The 20,279-nt window shown below is 44.3% G+C and overlaps 1 long non-coding RNA gene across 1 annotated transcript in view; it reads right to left on the minus strand.

Moving 5' to 3' along the window:
• Positions 1–20,279, minus strand: part of LOC138515908 (uncharacterized) — a 125,015-nt gene that overhangs the window by 16,986 nt on the left and 87,750 nt on the right. Inside the window, exon 2 of the long non-coding RNA XR_011282181.1 lies at positions 14,358–14,452. This is a non-coding gene — a long non-coding RNA (uncharacterized lncRNA). The remainder of the gene's footprint in view (positions 1–14,357; positions 14,453–20,279) is intronic.

Here is a 20,279-nt window from a genome sequence, read left to right on the forward strand (position 1 = left end):
TGGGGGCTGCCTGGGGTTGGTGCCCAGACTTTACGGGGACCCATGACTTAGGGGTTTAGGCCATCTGTTGCGGTGCCTTGAAACTCAGTCCTCAGTTTCGCTGGGGTGCTTCCTTGAGTTGCGGGGGTGGCACACAGTTTCGCCAGGATGCTGCCTTGGGTTACGATTTGACAGTCTGCAGTTTTGCGAGGGTGCTGCCTTGAGTTGCAGGGGACTGATAGGCAATGTTGCCAGGATGCTGCCTTGAGTATCGTGGGGATAATACATAATTTTGTCGGGGTGCTGCCTTGGGTTACGGGGGGTGGCACGCAGTTGCACCAGGGTGCTGGATTGGGATAAGGTAGGCGCAAATGTTGTTAGTTGGCACTGGTTTTTCTTATTGTATTTATTTTATTGGACATTTTTATGGCGCCTATACACTGGTGTTTCCAGGCGCCACAAGACAAGATGGGGGGATGGGAATCAAAAAAGTAGAACAACAAAAACTGTTATATTGGCCTTGTGACAATCCTAACCGTGCAAGTGCATGACAAGGTGGAAAGTGCAGGGGGAGGGTTAGAGGGAGATGTTTAGGAGTAGGGTACCCCCATGGGCGGGGGCAGGCAAGTGCTGGGCAAGCCAAAGCAGCAAGTGCTAGGGGAAGGGGGGTGAGTTCGGTGGCAAGGAGGACAGAGTTGGGCTTGTCCTGGGAAGGGAGCCTGAAGGCAAGTGCTGGCAAAGGATGCTGGAGGGACTGGTAGAGGGATGGCCATGTCCCTGTATGACTCTGAAGGGACTGAAGGGACCAGGCCCTAGTCGCATTGGCAGATGGAGAGTTAGCAAGAGAGGGCTAGAGGGAAGGAAAAGGAGAACGTGTTGAGAAGTTTCTGGAATTTAAGAAGATCTGGCTCAAGTCTGAGGGGGGAGAGAGGCCATTCCAGAGGGAGGAGCCAGCTGAGGAAAGCGATCTACCTCTCACTCCCTGCTTGGAGAAGCGTTTGACCTGCAGAGAGTTTGAGACAGAAGACCGAAGCTCTGGCCAGGAGTTATTTAGGGAGGGAAATCTCGATATAAGGCAGTCCCAGACACCAGATGTCATGCTTCCTGCCCCTCATGTCCCCAGCCCTCCATGATGTCAGGCTGGAGCCAGGCCACAATCACCGACATGGCCCTCGAGGGCCTCTCCATCCCTCCAAAGACCCACTTGGAGTCAGACTTGGCGCATGTGGCACCAGACTCACTCACTCCCATAGGATAACATTGGGGATTGGACTTGTAGTGCATTGATGGGGACAAGATGGATGCCACCACATATTTTGGTTCCCAGAACTGTATGTGCAGTCTAGTCTTTTGGGTGTGGTTCAGCCCAGAGACACCTGGGATACCCAGAGTCTATTTAACCCACGCCCAGGCTGAGAAACATGCTTTGTGTTTTCTGCACCTGCAGCGTGACACTCACCGTGTTCGGATCGGTCTCCAGTAGGCCTGCATCTTTCTTCTGCGCTCACCTCCTGCAAGAACAAGACCACTGTTAGGAACACCCTTACCTTGCAGCGCTTCTGCCCATCATTCATCGCTTCTTCTGTTCTGCGGGTATCTTCGGCGTTGTCATTCCCATCCCGGCATGCCGCTTCCTAAGGAAAAGGGAAAAGAACAGAAAAAAGGCATTAGTAAGCATTCAGCAAATCTTCGCTTATTTTTAAAGACTGTACGAGCTTCAAACGATTACCTGAATCCCAGCCACTCTGGGGTAACTCTGTCTCCGGAACTTCTCATCCATCTGCAAGAGGGAAAAGACACTCCAGGTTAGCGTGGAAACATCTAGAGGCGCCGCATACCACGCTTACTAACCACATTTCTCCTTCATAACCGGCATCCATGCGGAAAACGTCGCGGCACCTAAAAGACACAGAAAAATAACTCAGCTCAATACAAATACGAAAGGGTCACATCGCGCATCACGCTCTCACTCACCTTCAGCGTGTCTCATCTCAGCAGCACGTTGCCATCCCCGGATGCCGGCCATCATCTAAGGAAGGAAAGGAACAAAGTTAGAGAACTGTTCAAAAGACTCATTATACTTACCTGTCAGACTCTTGCCAGTGAAGTAACTAGGCAGCAACGATCCTGCATCAATCAACGCGCCCCTGCGCTGAAAGCAGGACGGAGAGCACACTTTCCAAGAAAACAAGGTGAGATGTGGATCAAAGGGAAGGGTTGGACACCGGGGAAGAAGGGGTTCAAGCACACAGAGACAATAGGGAGTTAAACTCTACCAATCCTGTGTTTCAGGCCCAGTCTCCAGTCGCATAGACTGCAGGGAAGGGTTCAAGGTCGTAAGAGGTCAGAACAGGCTGAGTGACGTCCCTGTGGATACCAGGCGAGCGTTACACCAGACAGCCTTGTGGATGATGCAAAGGTTCTTGAATTTCATCCTTGCAGTCACTGGGAGCCAGTGAAGAGATGTTAGGGCTGGAGAGATGCAGTCCCTGGGCTTGAGGTCAAGGATAAGGCTTGCAGTCCTATTCTGGATTAGTTGTTGGGGGCAAAGGGAGGAAAGAAGCAGGTTGAGGAAGAGGCTGTGCAGTAGTCACACCTAGAGAGAACTAGGGCTCTGGAGACATTGAGCTTCTGAGGGAAGGTGTCATGATGCCTGCCTCCAAGGAGCCAAACCAGGCCTGGCACCCTCAGAGACAGACACTATGCATTCAAGGGAAGTCCCAGCAGCCCCAGATGGGGGCCCTTTGGACTCAGTCCTGGCGCCGTTGGCGTCAGGCTCGTAGGGGACTTCAGTCCTGGCGCCATCGGCGCCAGGCTCATACAGAAGTAGGTTGGGAGTAGTGCTTGGTGTAAACTTACCTGTGCAGACCATGCTGCAACTTCCAAGACTGGAAGGAACTATTTTTCTAGGGACTACTTGATCTCTAGGGTGCGACCGGTGTAGGAATACATATTTCTGGGGGAAGAATACATACCTGGAACTACTTGAAAGGCTATTCAAGCCACACCCGAGCAGCAGACCACGCTTCGCGTTGTTCTGCACTTAACAGCTGGACGCTCACCGTGCCTGCTCCTGCCTTGGTCCTCCATCACGCCTGCCAGCATCCTGGAAACACCTAAAGAAGAAAAGGGAAGAGAACAGGTGAAAACAAGAACCTTACCTGATACATCTGCACTCCGGATTCTGCACGCCGACGATCCTGCAAAGAAGGCAAACATTTTAAACGCGCTTTTAAATGCGCATCGCGTCACGCGCAGCACGCTGCTTTTCACTCACCTGCACGTGGCGTTTTCGAGTCCTGCGACGTCCATCCAGAGCTTCCACCGCCATCCAGCACCTATTGGAAGGAAGGAGAAAGAGAGGTGAGAAGGGAAACACGAATCTAAGTAGAACTTACCTGTGTTTCAATTCCCTCTCCGCCTTCGGGTTTGTGCCATACCTTCGGCATCTCAGCACCCCAGCCCCTAAGGGGAAAAGAAAAAGACATTGTATTAGTGAGAGCATGTGAGAACATTAGCAATACGCTCACTCAAGACTTACCCATTTGCAAGAGAGACACAGCAGCTCTTTTCGGGTCGGCGCCTTACCTCCGGCATTGCCGTACCCCGGCCCCTATGAGGAAAAAGACATTGGACATTAAAGGAGATACTTAAAACTGCAAAGGAATCTCTCATCGGAATTCTTACCAGAATTTGGCTTCATCCAAATCAGATGCAGCCCGGAATCTTCTCCAGCACCTGCGAAGGAAAAGAATAGATGAGTGAATATAAACCCAAACTTGCCATAAACATTTGCGGTACGACGGGAATGGACAAACTAGTTTAAACTCATCAAAGCAGTGAAGTAACTGGAATCACAACGCGCCCCTGCATCAGAAGCAGGATGCAGAGCTTGTCATTTTGGTCCCTAAGGTGAGTCTTCGCAGGGAATCCCAAAAGGGTTTCACGGAGGGAGAGAAGAGAAGTGGGAGGTCGGAACATCACCCGCAGACTATTAACCCTTCCTTTTCACACACAGTGGGATATTCCTCCGAGCCAGAAAAGCCAGGTTGGGGAATCCTGTCCAGTCCATCTTCCGGGTCTTACGCATCTCTGCAGAAGAGGTCACAGCAGTCCCAGCCACGCCCGCGCCTCCGTGGGAGCCAGGTGAGCGTTACAGAAGGTGAGGAAAGGTAGAATGCCCCTGGGGAGGTGCAACTGAAAATTTGACTTCTTGGCAAAGTCCACGATGTGTAGAGATAAAGAGAGAGAGGAGTCAAAGGTGATCCTAATGTGTTTTGCCTCACAAGAGGGTCAGGGGAGAGGACCCAGGGAGGCTTGCCAGAGAGTGGGGGCAAGCAAGGACCAGGTGACCCAATGAGAAGGACCTCTGTCTTACTGGCATTAAGGCATAGATCATTGGCTGAGCAGCATGCCTGAATAGCAGTCAGGCAGTGATGTATGAGGGAGGAGGAGGTAGAGGAAGGCAGCCTGAAATAGAGCTGTGTGTCATCTGCGTAACACTAGTTTGTTAAGGATTTCAATCAGGCAACACAAACCTTAGTCTCAGCCTAGTATCTAGTGCACAACTGAGATGCCTTTCTCCTTATTGCATGCAAATTCAAGTTGAGATGGTACACAACTCGTATCACACCCCGTTTTTCAAATACCCCGGGTCACAATGGACCAGGAACCAGGCCGGTTGGTGAAAATACAATGTTTTATTAATTTATCAAATTAAAAAAAATCATACCATTTTTAATATGGGGCAGCAATCACCAATGCAGTGATAATTACAATAGAAATGTAAGCAATGCATTTGGTTAACCTTATAGTAGAACATATACACAGCACAAATGAATAGGAGCACATTTTCAATTAGGATAGATAGCACCCAAGTTAAAGTTTCCCCGTGCAATGTTCCCTCAACCTACAATTAATCAAATTCTGAGTGAATAGAAAGAAGCAGCGGGTAGTCAGGAATAAGGGGGAGAAAACAGAATCAAAATCTGACTTTCCCTCACAAAATAATAGGATTTTAAACCCTTTGCAGTAGCATGAAATGACACTCGGAAATGGCAAGTAAATAATTAATATGCAGTTAAAACTTTGAAATAAATATGATTTCTCACTAAGGCAACAAGGCACAAACACTAGCAATCACAAGGCAAAGGGTGAACAAGAAGCATACAATTCGAAAATTAATGGAAGTTAAAACATGCTGCTGCCAAATGACACATTGGGAAAACTTGCAATTTACCCAATTCCTGTTTAAAATCCCATTAATGGTTTCTATTAAAAACGGGTCAAATACTCTGATTTGCAATGCAGTTTTTGGGTTGGGGGAAAGCTATATATCACAGGGACAAGACAACAGTGACAGGAGGTCTCTAGCTAAACAACTGGATGAGATATGCAAGATAGATAAAGGGTCAATTTGAGTAAAATGAAACTGTGAAATAGGAAAGAAAATCAGTTGAGACAGGAACAGGTTTACTTTAACCTACACTATTCAGACTACACTGCCAAAGAGGGACACACTAAGATCCAAGGTTGATTCACAACTTCAACCTTATCATCCCAGCGTCTAACCCTAAGCAGAAACTAGTCTGATCACTCAAAATATGACTAGGGGCTTAAAATTTACACAAGACAAAATTAATAAAGAGATGGTGCTAGAACTTTAGAAAGTCAAGAGCAGGGTGCACAGATAATTCTAACAGTTTTAACAAGTTACCAGCGTATAGATAGGATTGCTTAGAGAGTGTAATACAGACGAAAGGGTCAAGATTGGGAAGACTATGAATCATGGGATGCAGGATACTCAGAATCCACTTTTGAATATGCAATTTCAGGCAGTCAACGGGGTCTGGTCACCACCCAGTGGGCGCACCTTACAGCAAACAGCTGGTCAGTTCTGGTCACCGGATGGCAAGGACAGCTGGGCAATTCTGGTCACTGGATACTAAAGGTCAGCTGGATGGCAGGATTGCAGCAGGCATGCAGTTAGTGGGCCACAAGACGGGTGGATTTCAGGATGCAAAAGGTACCACCGCTTTCCCCTTTTTGTTAATGGGATATTAGTGGGTTTTTTTCTGAATCAATGGCCATGCTGGAGTAGGAATCAGCTATGCTTGGGTTTTGCAGTGTGTTCTGGAGTACGGTCAGCAATGCTTTCGCCTTGTAGGGAAAATCTGGAATCAGCAAGATGAATGGAGATCAGGAACGCAGCACAGGATTTCAGGAGCGGGTGTGTGTGTCTAGAGTCCTGTCATGGACTCTTATTTATAATGCATAGTGACATCATAGAAGTATATGGCCGGGCAGGCTTAGCTAAACACACCTTTAACCCACTGGATTGGTCAGGGGTGCTAGTCCCCACCTCCCTCTCAGCTGGTAGGATCTAAAGGGCAGGGTGGCAGATTTATGATGTGAGTTTTACAATGTTAAAAAACCTCCCACAGTTACTTTAGCTAAAATCCGATTTTGCCACAAATTGTACATTTATACAGTTGAGGTCTCTTAGCAAATTACATAAAAAGGTTACATATTCGATGCAGACCATTGCAGTCCAACTCTGCAATCTGTGAGACATTGTTTTGTACGTTTAATAATCTTTGGCCATTTTCAGGTTGAAATGTTCACCCTAAAATTCTGTAACTTTACATGTGAGTACATACTATCATAGGGCCTATTTCTGTTACTTTTTAACATTCTATCATATGTCCTTTCCCCATGATGCCCATTCTTCTGGCGTTCATGTCACATACATGCTATTGACAGCCAAGACCTCTTAATTGAAAGCCACAAAAATCACATTTAAACCGCTAAATTTTCATATTTTTGCAAAGTCCTGCTGCAAAGATAAAAGTCCTTAAAGTTAATTATAAAATAGTCTCTGGAAACAGATGGGCGGTGCTTTGTCCTGCACTGGACCATTTTATTTTCCTCTTCAGCTACCACCAACTGTCATTTCCTCTAGAGTAAGGTGGGGGTTTCCCAGCTTGATTGAAGGTTTATTGCCCCTTCTCCACTTCACACTTCCGTGTCCTGGAACTTCCTTTTCCTTTGTAGAGGGCTCAGCCAAGACCAGATTCTGTCCAACCTAGTAATTATCACTGGGGCGTTAGAATCTACTGAGAGGGCCCCTTTTGTTTCTGTCATCCTCTCAGCAGAAACCTGTTTTTGGCTGACATCCCCCCCCCCGCGGCCACTGAAGTCTGATTTAATTGTATTTATTTTTGTTCTGAATTGGAAGAAAACCTGCTGAATAGAATAATTTCATACATATTTTCACAATATAATCCCCTTTCACATTGCTAGGCAGGAAGAAGCTTTTGTTCAACATAGTACTCTCAAACAAGCATTTTTCTTCTTTAGTTTGCAAAGCCCATTTTTAGACATGTGGTGCAAGCTGCTAGCACTTTGCTTTTAAATTCGGTTTTTGACTTTCCATCTGGATTCCCACACTGTTTTGCAGTCATAGTTATTTTCTTGAAGGGTGTAGTTTAATTGAACCACCTATGCACTGAAATTGGCATTGCCCAGAGCTGGAGTCTCTATGAAATACTGATCATTAACACTTTGTAACTTAAAAAGTGAAGCTTTTCCTGTGCAGTGGAAAATGAAGTTTCTTTGTTGATTTTTCTCAGATTTGGTTTGACAGAGCCTGTCCTTCAGGGGTCTTACTTGGTTTTGCTGAAGCACAGTGTGAATGTGGATAAGCATGGCAGGGTCTTATTAATAAAATATTGTGAAAAGAAATCAGAGGAAAAAGAGCATCAGAGCGGGCATCATTTTTAAATGTGAATAATTCCCTTTCTCCGTGGAACTTTTGGCTGGCAGCAAAGCAGCGCTGCTTTTTCACTCTATTTCTTTTGTATATGTAAGAACACACTGGTAGGCTTCCTCGGTGTGCCCCCTTGTTCCATCCTGCCAAAATGTGTGCCTGGCAAGATGGTGCAGCAATCTTTTTGTTGCTGCAAATCACAATTTCGAGGCCATGGTGCTCACAGGAGCCATCACAGCCATTTTACTGGTGATTGCAGATGTGCAGCTTGGTGATGTCGGGAAGTACTGCTGAGCGGGTAAGTATATCCCACAGGAAATTAGGGGAGAAAGTAGAGTCAGGTGGGCCAGATGGGCCAGGTAGATGTTGAAGAGCCAAGGCAATAGGATAGAACCCTGAGGGATGCCACAGGTAGAGAGTGAGGTAGAGGAGAGAAAAGGGCCCATTTGCACTTGAGAAGGTCTGTTTGGAAGGAAGGAGGTCAGCCACGTGCCCAGTCTGTGATGCCCAGGGAATCATGGAGACAGTTTATGACAATGGAGTGGTTAACTGTGTCAAAAGCAGACGAGAGATCGAGGAGGATCAGAACAGAGGGAGTGTTAGAGTCTAGGTTGGATAGAAAGTCTTCACGGGTGTTCAGGAGAGCAGTTTCCGTGCATCTGGCAGCCCGAAAACAGGACTGGTGGTCACTGTGGCAGCCAGCCATTTAGGTGTGGAGTGTCAGTTGGGGGATGACCAGAATCTCCATGAGTTTGGTGAAGAAAGGGGTGATAGACATAGGATGATAGTTAACCGGGCAAGAAGGGTCAGCAGATGGCTTTTTTAGGAGAGGGTGTACTACAGAGTGGTTGATGGGTTGACGGAAGGAGTCAGTGGCAAATGAGTGGTTGCAGAGGTAAGCCAAAGCTGGAACGAGAGAGGCAAAGTTGTCCTTGATGGTTCTGTTGGAACAGGCGAGCACCTGTTTAGAAGAGACTTTTATAGAGCGGACAACTCGAGAGACCTCATCTGGTGCAATGGGAGAGAAAGAGTACGAGGGTAAAGGGAGCCAGGGAGGTGAGAGAAGGGAGATGGGCAGTGGTCGAAGTGGAAGAAAAATAGTAGTGGAGCTATGGATTTTGTAGAAAAATTGGTGTTGTTTCCAGCGACGGCTGGTGGATTTTATAAATGGGCGGGACTGGGAATAAAAATTTACCATAAATACGTGGTAGCAACCAAGCGTAGCAAGTGAGCCTTAAATAAATGAGAAGGGTTCCGAGGGTTTTGCCCATGAGAATTATTTTTAAATAATGGGTTAAACAGTGCTTTTTTTGCAGCACATTTTCAGAGAAAATTGGGTAAAAAAATAGAAAGTTTACAAACAGATTTCTAGGGTAAGTCGTGAAAAATCAATTTGATGCAGATTCACCAACAGTGCCCAGGAGCATTTCCGAACACATTTTCATGATGCCTTTTCCCACTACAATGTAATTTTCTGCCATTGTAAAAAAAGTAATTTAATGCTGACTGCACCCATACATGTCCATGAAGGTTAAACCAATATATGCTAGTATTTACACATAAGAATGTACTAGTGTTTGCTTTGACCATATTAACAGTAAAGATACTATAGTGAAACATGTCCATACTGGCAATTGAAACAGGTCCTGACTGGCTGCACCGTGTTGGCTGGCGAGGCCACATAGAAAACACTCATCATGTTGGCTTTGCCCTTAACGTCAGTTTAAGATGGCATGCCACAGTAATAAAACATGTCCGTGCTGGAAGAACAAATTACAAATGCCCACACCACCCATATTATGGATACACTTCATGATGGCTTTGACCTCTCAACACAGATCAAAATGCCATGCCATAGTAAGAAAACCTTTCCAGGTTGGCCACGTAAGAACACTTATATTGGCTTTGCGCTTAACCCCAGTATAAAATGCAATTTATAATAAGAAATAATGTTTTAATTTGATGCATAAATGCTACTGCAATGTAAGAATGTTCATTTTATTTGCTTTCCCCGCTATGCCACCTGATAAAACATTTCAGTGCACCAACACTCCCTTAAGCCCCAACCTTCTATGCAAACACATATTCATCCACATTCACACCAGCAGGCATGCACCCATACAGGTTCTCTCAATCATTCACACACGCACAGAATATTCACACTACATTTGTATTCACATGCGCACCTATACCCACCAGTCAAACTGTACTCTTATATACCCACTAATACAGACACCTCTTGCCAAAAGACATGCACTCACATCTGACAACCACAGATGAATACACAAATGCTTTTTTTACCCATTACTTGTTTTCCTGCAGATCCGAACTCAACGAAGCTCTTCAATCCAGGCCTCCGGCTCCAGGATTCCACATATAGGAACCAGAAAGCAGGGTGAGCTTCCTGGGTCCTGACATATGTGATAGAATCACAGTACTTACATCTCATAGCCACATAGACTGAAATGCGCTGTGAGGCGCAGGAGCACCCTCACAGCATATTTGAACCTGCAGGTTGCCAGCCTGCATCCCGAATGGGCCATACAAGACTGGGGAATCAAAATACCCTGGCCTTGCTTTGCTTATTGGGCATGCGTGCTGAGGCACTGCAGATTAAAGGGAAACCAGTCTTCCTCATTACATTTTGGTGGATTGCCTATAATGTGTGGCATCTGGCAGGTTCACACCCTAACTCCCTTTTCAGACGGTCTGCTCCTGTTTTTGTGCAGGAGGCTTGTTGGGGGCATGGCTAAATCATTCAGATCTATCTTTCTGGCAATATTTCACTTAGCTAGAACTACTATCAGGGATGCATAGGTATCCATTCAAAGAAAAGGAAAAGATTGTACTATAAATCCATTTAGGGCTTGATTTTGGATGATAAGAACTGCACGGCTGGCTCTAGAAAAAGCATGTAGGTTCGGCTTCATTGATTGGTGCTGCTCAGAGTATTACAGGCGAGTACTGCCTTGTCAACCTAAAGCTGTAGCAGCTGAACAATACATATGAACTTGGCTCATTCAACAACATGCTAACTTAATAGTTGAATTACATTTTATTTTACACTTCAAGCAGAGGCAGCTGTTAATTAAGCTTATAGGCAGTAGTACTGACATAAATATATACAGAAAAACTATCAAAATAAATATTGTAATTTACATTTAAATATGTATTTAAACATTGGTACAGAGTGCAATGATATTGTGTTGTATTCCATGTACGCTGATGCTAAGGGACCTTTATTCAGAATTGTTTTGTTGCAAAGGGAACTTGTGCTCAGAAAGTAAAAATTATTCACTGGCCAGAACGTTCCAGATTTGCTTATAAGCTGATTCATTAACAACTTGTCTGCGAGCCATACAGTTTGTGGCATCAGCGCTTCTCCTGCCTTTTTGCAACCATTTCCTTACGTAGCAGTGTGGGATAAACTCTGTCACAGGAGGCCCAACAATTTTTAAGAACATTACAGAGGACAATCTAGTAACTGACATCCTATTGCGCAATGGGGTAAGCACATCATTCATCACGCTAAAGCCACGCTCACAATCAGCAGTGGATGTGGAAAATGTTTCCACAATTCTTGCTAAAGGTTTCAACTGTATAGGTATCATGCAATCTTTATTTTGTTTGTAATCCCTGAAAGCGTTTATGTACTGTCGGGCATCAAAAACATGTAACTTATCACAAAATGCCTGCAAATCAGCATCACCATACTGAATATCCACAGGAACGGGCCAATAATGTGGATTCAGAAGCTTCATTGCATCTATCAGCTGTTTGTACTCAATTTCTCCCTCTCTGTTGGAGGTATTCTTTGAAAGATTTGATGCTGTTGCTGTTGTCATTCTTTGGCAAATATTATTTGTCAAACTCCTAAAGAACTGAGCTCTTGATATGCTAATACAACCTTTGGTGTTACTGTGCTGCAGTTGTATCCCATTAAATTTCATTTGTTCGACAGCAGTAGCTGTAGCTGTAGCATAAGGCCCAGGTGACAATGCCATTGATTCAAAGACATAAATATGCGTTTGGATTATTCTGTCTGCCTCATATAATGTCATGTCACGACGCTGCAGTTGTCTGGATAAGTCACCCAGTTCTGTCAGGGCATCGAACATTATCCCCAGGTTCTCCACAAATACTGTAGATGTTAACATTCTGTTTAAGCCAGAGTATTTGTTACGCTCAATTTCACTCCTCGCTGTGTCACAAGAAGATTCACCAAAATGCTTATTTAGAGCTTTATAATTATTCCACACAGCCTTTACTGACCTTTCGCTGGAGGCCACCCAACGTATATCTAAAATCTTTCCTATTTTGAGAAGCCTCACTTCTACCTGTGCTGCACATTCCCCTAGCTCACGCTGATTTTTTGGGGAGGCATGGTAAGTTGCATACAGCTTGTCAAAAAAAATCTTAAGTTGATTAATCCCTGTGACTTCTTTTGAAACATCGCCAACCGCAAGCTCTAATTTGTGGTTAGCACAGTGCCAAATAGTCAACTGTGGATACTTAATCTTAAGTAGTGTTCCTACACCAGACTTCCTTCCTATCATGTTAGAAGCCCCATCAGTCACTAGCTGAATCAAATGCATTCTTAGATAGTCATCTGTAAGGCCATAACTCTGCAAGCATGCCAATAACTTATCAAAAATTATTTCTGCTGAAGTACCAGGCAGTTCAACAAGGTCCAAGAAAAAGGTCAAAGGTGGATCCTCCTTCTCAATGCATGCTCGTATACAAATAATTAAAGTTGTTAGTTTACTGAAGGTGGTGGATTTGTCTATTAATACAGATATTTTTGATTCATTTTGCAAGATATGGTGAACCAGTTTTGCCCTCATCGTGGTTGCTATGTGCTCAATAATGTCAGCACAGCTGTGGTCAGAATGCAACACTCTTCCCAAATCAACACCATTCATTCTTTGAACATCTACATCCAATGGTAGATCAGTAAAAGGACGTTCATGTTTACCTATTTTGTAGGCACTTCTAAATACACGGCATGTGTCTTCATATAATTTAACTTGCATTCTGGAATTTAACTGAGTAATGGATTCACAAGTCCTTACATCTAAAATGGCCACTGCTTTCAAATGGCAAGCGCTGCTCTTATGGAGATACATTTTTTTACGCAGGGCGCTGTGTTGTTTCTCTTTAGTGGGACCATACGAGCTGACTGAAGAATTCACCCATTCCAGAGAGAAATGCACACCTTGACTTGTTTCTGTTCCAAGATTTTTAACTTCCCTACAGATTTTACATCCAAGCTTCCCTTTGGAAGAAGTAAGCCAAGGGTATTCTTTGCATTTATTTTCATACTGTTCCCATGACCAGCAATCAGGATGCTCACTTCTTTCCTCCTCCTCCCTCACATTTTCCTCTTCACCAAGGACCAGGTCCATTACACTGTCTCTCTCATCGGAAGCTTCTATCATCACTGGCATAACCTCTTCAGGGGGTACTTTTCTTTTTTTCTCAGGTACCTTAAGCATTTCATCTGTTCTACTTGCAGGCACTGGACTAAAGTTGCTTTCCCCGCCTAGATTTTCTGCCACTGCTGGGTCTTCTACTCTGACATCTGAGCTCTTTTGAGCTGTTTCCATAGATGTAGCTGGAGCATTTTTCTTCTTTAGCCACTTTAGCATCCTATGTAAATAGTTTTGTAAAGAAAGATACTTTTATAAATGCTCGTTATAAGCTAGTAGCTAGACATACACGTCACTTGCTATTATTAATTAAAGCCAATTCTCTAAATTCAAACAGTCTTTCTTACTCGCCCAGAGTGAATATTCACTCGCCCATTGCGAACAGTGTCTCCATGTTTTGTGGCCTATTACATCAATGTGTTTTTCCGATAAATGAATCATTCAGTTGTGTGCAATGCATTAATCTTGCATGGCAGGATAGAGATTGAAGTTGCATTTCACAATGTTTTTATTGTCTCTTTAATCAATCCACTTTATGCTTGTGTTAGGGGTTTCCCCTACCTCGGATACACCTGTACAATATAGGTCTGAGTCGAACTATTCAGGAAAGAGATAGCCCTACCTCATGGGGATATATATCAGATTTAGATATTGAAAACCCTATTCTTTGGTAAGGGTGAGAAATGCAGACCAATTTGCATGGCAAAGAGATTTATGCTTAAATCTGATTCCCCAGATTTATTTCTCTCTTTACCTTAGCAGTGATTTGAGAAGACTGGTTACAAGAGTGGGAGACTTCAAAGACTCTGGCTAAGATTGGGGATGGCTGCAGCCATCTATGGCCCTGCTAATGAAAAAGTCCTGCCTTTCTGTAGCTCTGTGTCAAATTTTGCCTCATTAAGTGACCATATGTGTTCTCTTTTGGAAAAAATGGAGTGTAGAATCTCAGCCCACAGGCCACAACCCACAAAATCATGGCAGGTTAAGGGGTACACATGATCTGAGAGGCAAGTGGATACACCACCACAACAGCTACACCATGGATAATCTGCAGCTGCTTTCTACACATTCAGGAGCCACGTGGGACGGACTAGTAGCTATGTAAACAGACTGAATGGTGTCTTCCTTCAAGTGCTTTATCACTAATAACATATGGAAGATATACAACCATGTTCTCTTACCTTGAGCAGTCTGGAAACAACACTTCCTAAATGCCTCTGGGTTGGCTGGGCAGGATTTCAGTCACCTGGTTGTTCTCTTGTGGACAGATGAATCCCTAGGGAATGAAGAACAGGCATTCACATGTTAGAGAATGTTTGCAAAGCTTGAATCAGGTAGTCTACTAAGAGAAGGATGCGTCCAGGAAAGAGTGAAGCTTGAGGTTGAAGGATGTGGAATACTGATAAGGGCATACTCATTCTAAGAGGCTAGGAAGTCGAGTATTTAAGAAACCAGGGCACTACGAGGAGCATGCACACACGAGTGGGATCCCATGTATGGTATTCCTCATGTGCTTGGTACTCAGACCATTTCCTAGACATTACTTTACACAGATACTCTTTATCATTTGCTGGTTTTATCATGAACATCCCTTGCTTAAAAATGTGTTAAGACCTAGGTGGGGTATGGGATACAGGGGTGAATATTTCAAGTTCCAAACTACTAGCCAGCCATAAAAAAATCACTTACCACCTCAATTGCACATATACAGCACACCATTTTCCAAATGTATCTATATAATAACACTTCTGTATATCCAGTGGGAAGAAAAAACACAGCGAGCACTGCAAAGTACACATTTCAAGCCCCAGAATGAAAATAGAGAAATGTATATATTGCAGTGTTACAAAACTGATGACTGGCAACACTGGGACTGTTGCTGGAGGGGCCCACTTGACATGAAAAGTTTGAAATGCCCTGACACTGTCCCTGTCACAGCTCAATGCATTTTATTTAGGAACTCCACTGTGCTTCCAGAAATATTTCCCTACATCGAACTTTGTTTTTCTGCTTTTGTGGGGTTGGGTAGGAAGCTGATGAAATACCCACACATCACTGCTTCCAAAGCTCATCAACTTGAAAATAAATACGTTTTAGGTAACAAAAAGAATACTGCTTTTGTATTCTGTTCAAACCTAGGATGTTTCCAGATCCTGTAGTAATGGATGACATTAATATTACTGCATTCAATAGTATTCATTTGTGTTAACTTTAGAAGGATAAAAGTCTGTGCTGGTCCTATTGGGAGGCTATCCTTTGATTACATAACATTCTTTGCAGTCGCCACATAACCCTCCTTTGACCTATTTATTAAGATTGCTTGCTTCCCCCATCCATTACATTCTCTCCCAAAGAGTCAACCCCAGAAACTCTCCCTTCTCCCAGCAATCCACTCTGGAGCAATGCAAAGCATGTAGTGTGTTACAAAAAAAAACTAATAAATAAATGAAATAAGCATCAGCTGAAATCCCATATCTACATTTTACACATAAATTACTTTCAACTGTGCATGTCCCCAATAAAGTAACAAGAAGTTTGAGATAAATGAGGGTGCCCAATAGCTTCCAGTTGGGGGTATCTCTTACGTAATGGGCTGCCCTGCCGCAATGGGGACCATGCAGTGTATTCCGCATGCACGTTGATCAGACTCACATCAGCACATCACAACATGCATCCATTTTCAATTATGTGTTCTTTCATTATTTAGGCAAGTACTTCGTTTTGCAGGCTGCTGTCCTTTTAGAACAGGTTGTCTGAGAATGCTATAGGGGTGCACCTAGTCTAAAATTATAGGGCGGGGCGAACCCTTCAAATATTGGAAGAGGCGCTAAATTACTTGTGTAGGGGCATCTAACTTCATTACCAGTAATGAGACTATTCTAGTGCAGCTTCAATGTAACAAACAGTTAGCTCTCTCCTTTATGTCTGAAAACACCCACTTCTTGCAGATCCTGAAGATCCTAGAAAGTGTGAGAATGTCAGATGGTGGTGTGCAATGAAAGACTCAATATCATAGCATAGCAGGACATAGAGTGTGGGGCAGTACTCTGGACGAACCAAGCAACTTCAGTGGCTGGGAGCAACAGAGGAGAAAATGTAATGTTGGTTCAACCACAGTTAGTGCGCTATACTAGAATCTCTGGTGTGCTGATTCGCTGTTGAGACTATGTCTACCTGTCAAATCAAGCCCTATTCTAAGGTTTTAAATGTAATCACTTATACACACTCACATTTTTGCAGTTGAAGCCAGGGTGAGATTACATTATATGCTCAGGATCACACACTTAAGCTAAACAGTGAACAGGGATTTTAACCCACTGTGCAATTTGGGCACAGCCATCTTCTTCCATGTTTTAATCGGAACAAATATTTAAGTTTTGGGTCTCAATCAAGACCTATTATAATAATGTCCTATAGAGTTTACTTGCAAAATACACAAATTGCATAGTAAAGCATCATGACAACATGTACATTCGTATAGCAGCATGTTGGGCCAAAATAATATCAGTGTACCTTTTATTTTCCACATCCTAAATGGAAAATAATAAGATGCAAGAGGCAAAATATCTATTTACCCACTTTATTTTCAGCGATTTAAGACACACTCACAATAAAATAAGTTGTGTCATGAACTCACTTAGGTTTGGAGATTCGTCACAAACCTCCAGCGTGACGTGTTGTTATGTATGGTTTTAAGAATATTCAACTAAGGACATCAAAGCAAACTTTAGTTTTTAGCATCAAACTATTAGACATTATGGGTGGCCTGGCTGGCCCCTGACCTCCTGCCGGCACCCTGCCAGGATGAGACTGAACATCCCAGGAAACTGCGTTGGTGCTCTGACTTGGGGGGCCTTGGATCAGTGTCCTCGGGGGCAACACGAGCGAACTATCTCAGCAACCCCCCCCCCTAAAATTAATTCTCATTCTACCACCTGCATGGGACCGGATTAAGGTAAGAATCACTTTCCATTTACAGAGGACTTTGAACATGTTTAATAAACATTTACTTAGAGCTGTACTGCATTTCCCATTATATTGTAAAAAAGGTAGTGCGGGTTTGCTTGTGTTACCCAGTGCAATGCAGTTTAATTATTCGCCTGTGTGTTCTATTTTTGAAGCATTTTTATAATGCCATGGTTCCTGGATAGCTTCTAGGCGCCTGGCTATGCTCGCATAGGTAAGAAAAGCAATGGATGCCCTCAGTCTGCGAATGCTCTGGGTTTTTGTGGTCTCCAGCCTTACCCTTCCACTCTCAAATTGTATTCATTTTCCCCCACGGTCGGACTGGACCATAAAATTGTCTTGGGCACTAATGAAAAAGTGGCCCAAAGTTGCAAATGGCAATTCATTCTTTTGACACTGTTTACCCAAGGGGGAGGTATTTTTATAAAACGGGACAAAAATTGTGCATTTTAATGAATATTTATTCAGCAACACTGGTCAAAACTACTATCCGCATAGTTAAGTAACTCATAAAATTGGCCCATATTGGCCCAAAAAGTGTCTCACTCCTGCAGAAGTGGAAACACGCAGCTTCTGGGCGCTATCCTCTGAACTCATACTACTGCAGTGCAGTGCAGTGCAGTACAATATGCTTGGGTCGGGAGAGAGGGACAACACTGAACCGTCCTTCTCTCGCGACCCAGCACCTGGCCCTGTGTGACCTCACGCCCGCACCAAAACCAAATAAAAAATGCTCAGGTGACCATGCTCTTGTGAGCTTCATTAGTGCGGCACCGACAGCTAGAGCGGAAGTGAAACTTCATTAACAGCCGTGTTTCTAACTGTGAGACAGTTTGCGCTGAATGTGATCGCGTCTAGGGATTCCTAAAGGGCAGTCCGTGGGCACCGAGGTTTATTGGGAAGGCATCTGCTGTAGCGCTTCACAGCACAGGGTGGGCGGAACCAGGACAGAGGCGCTGTATCTTCTGGTGACGTTGGTCCTATCCATGCCTTGATTGTGTTGGAGGTCACACCTATACTCGCATGACACGTTATTGGCGGAAATAACACCATTCAATTACAATAAGTGAAAGAGAAATTAATGCTACAGGACACTCTAGGGATCATTATGAGTTTGGTGGTCACATTGGTGGTGCTAATACCACAAAGCTGAAATACCATTACCACCTGTGGTAACAGTGGTGCCTCTGTTTTATTATGAGATTACCGTTATTCTCCATTCCGTACTCCTAAAGGACATTAAGGGGAATAGAGATATTACCAGTGGTAGTAAACTCACCATCATCCTGTGTCTGTAGGTGATACTATCATGTACATGCATGCGTTTTTCCTCATAATCAGGTGTACTTAAAAATCAGATGAAGGTGCCCGCCGCACCACCTTTATTTTCAGTTACCGCCGAGCTCGCAATGCATGAATGTGTGCCCCATGTGTGTCGATGAGAGCTAAGACTCTAATTGCAAAGGTCGAATGAGGTCATGCGAAAGTGGAAGTTCATGATTGAAACTACTAGGGGAGGACAAAGAGACCCCATGCAAGCTACCCACTCGCAGACTATACCTACACTAAGGAGAGACAGCCTCACACCAAGGCAAGCACACCACACTCCACACTTACACTCATGCCCACACACCAGTTAGGGCCCAATATACTGTAACCTCTTAAGCACATGAACTAATCCTTCCCAATGAGACAATCCGAACCAACCACAAAAACAAGGTTTCCAGAATATGGTTACAACCATCTGACCCAGCCACATTCCCTCCTGGTACACCTTTCAATATCCCAGTGGCCTCCATCCCTGTGAACCCAAATCCCTCTGAGCAACACCCCTCTCCTGCCCACCAACCATCTGACCCAGCCACATTCCCTCCTGGTACACCTTTCAATATCCCAGTGGCCTCCATCCCAGTGCACAACACCCCTCTCCTGCCCACCAACCATCTGACCCTGCCACATTCCCTCCTGCTATACCTTTCAATATGGTCAGGAGAGAGGGACGGCACTGAACCGTCCCTCTCTCCCGACCCACTAGTCATCTGGCCTGGCTGGCCCCCGACCTCCCGCCCACACCATGCACATGCACTGCACTACTGCAGTGCAGTGCAGTACAATATGCTCGGGACGGGAGAGAGGGACAGCATTGAACCGTCCTTCTCTCCCGACCCAGCACTTGGCCTGGCCCTGTTCTAACACAGATTCATCTAACGGGGAACCAATGAGCGGTTCTCCAGTGGCATTCTTTAGACTTCTCTGTCTCGGGAGGATAGTCTCAGGGGCAACGTGCTCGCCGTGGAAGCAAGACGTCATGGAGCACCACAGGTTTGATCCCCGGGTTCGCGCTTAGAAACCTCTGGGTATTAAGCGCGTTATAAATAACCTATCATATCAAATTAGCCTTACCTTTTTTATTTTTCCTCAGTTTAATTAGATTACTATACATGATCGCATAATTAGATTTAGGCTTACAAGGTGCGGCATTTGTTCGGTTTTTTTTGGTCTCAGCATTTTCTTTATGGTGTACCATTTTCAATCCAGATGTGCTGGTGCTGCGTTCACATCCTACTTTCCGCCCAATGTTCATACTTTTGTGTATTAGCAGTGCCTGTATATCAATTTTTTATTCTAACCGTGCACATTTTGCCAAGAGATCTGTCAGCAGGTTCTCAAAGGCATTCAACATCATACTAGATGTCATAGTGCTATCGCCAATACTTTCATTCTTATATATACTCGGGTCAGGCAAAGCCTTTGACAGTGGAAGCGCATTAGGTGCAGAATTGTGCATGCCTGCACCCCATGACAGACCACCAGAAATAAACCCATCTTTCAAGCCACTGAGAACGCTAGGAGCGTTCATTGACCCTTGTGGGAACATCACATCCACTGCTAATGGGGACTTTTTTTATATCAACTAGAGGAGTGGAGGACTCACAAAAGGATTGGGACATGTTCTGCCCAGGAAACTGTACTCCGTCGTCCTCCAACTCACATATGGGAAGATCTAATTTTAAGTTTACACACTGACTATTTATAATAGTCCTATGTACTTGGGATATAGCGCTTAGGCTATTCCCTTCCAACTTACATGGTGGATACACTGTGATCACCTCAGTTATGCAATTACTATTGCTGGA

This window comes from Ambystoma mexicanum, chromosome 6q (genome assembly GCF_040938575.1).
Source record: "Ambystoma mexicanum isolate Mex_15411 chromosome 6q, UKY_AmexF1_1, whole genome shotgun sequence".
Taxonomy (NCBI): domain Eukaryota; kingdom Metazoa; phylum Chordata; class Amphibia; order Caudata; family Ambystomatidae; genus Ambystoma; species Ambystoma mexicanum.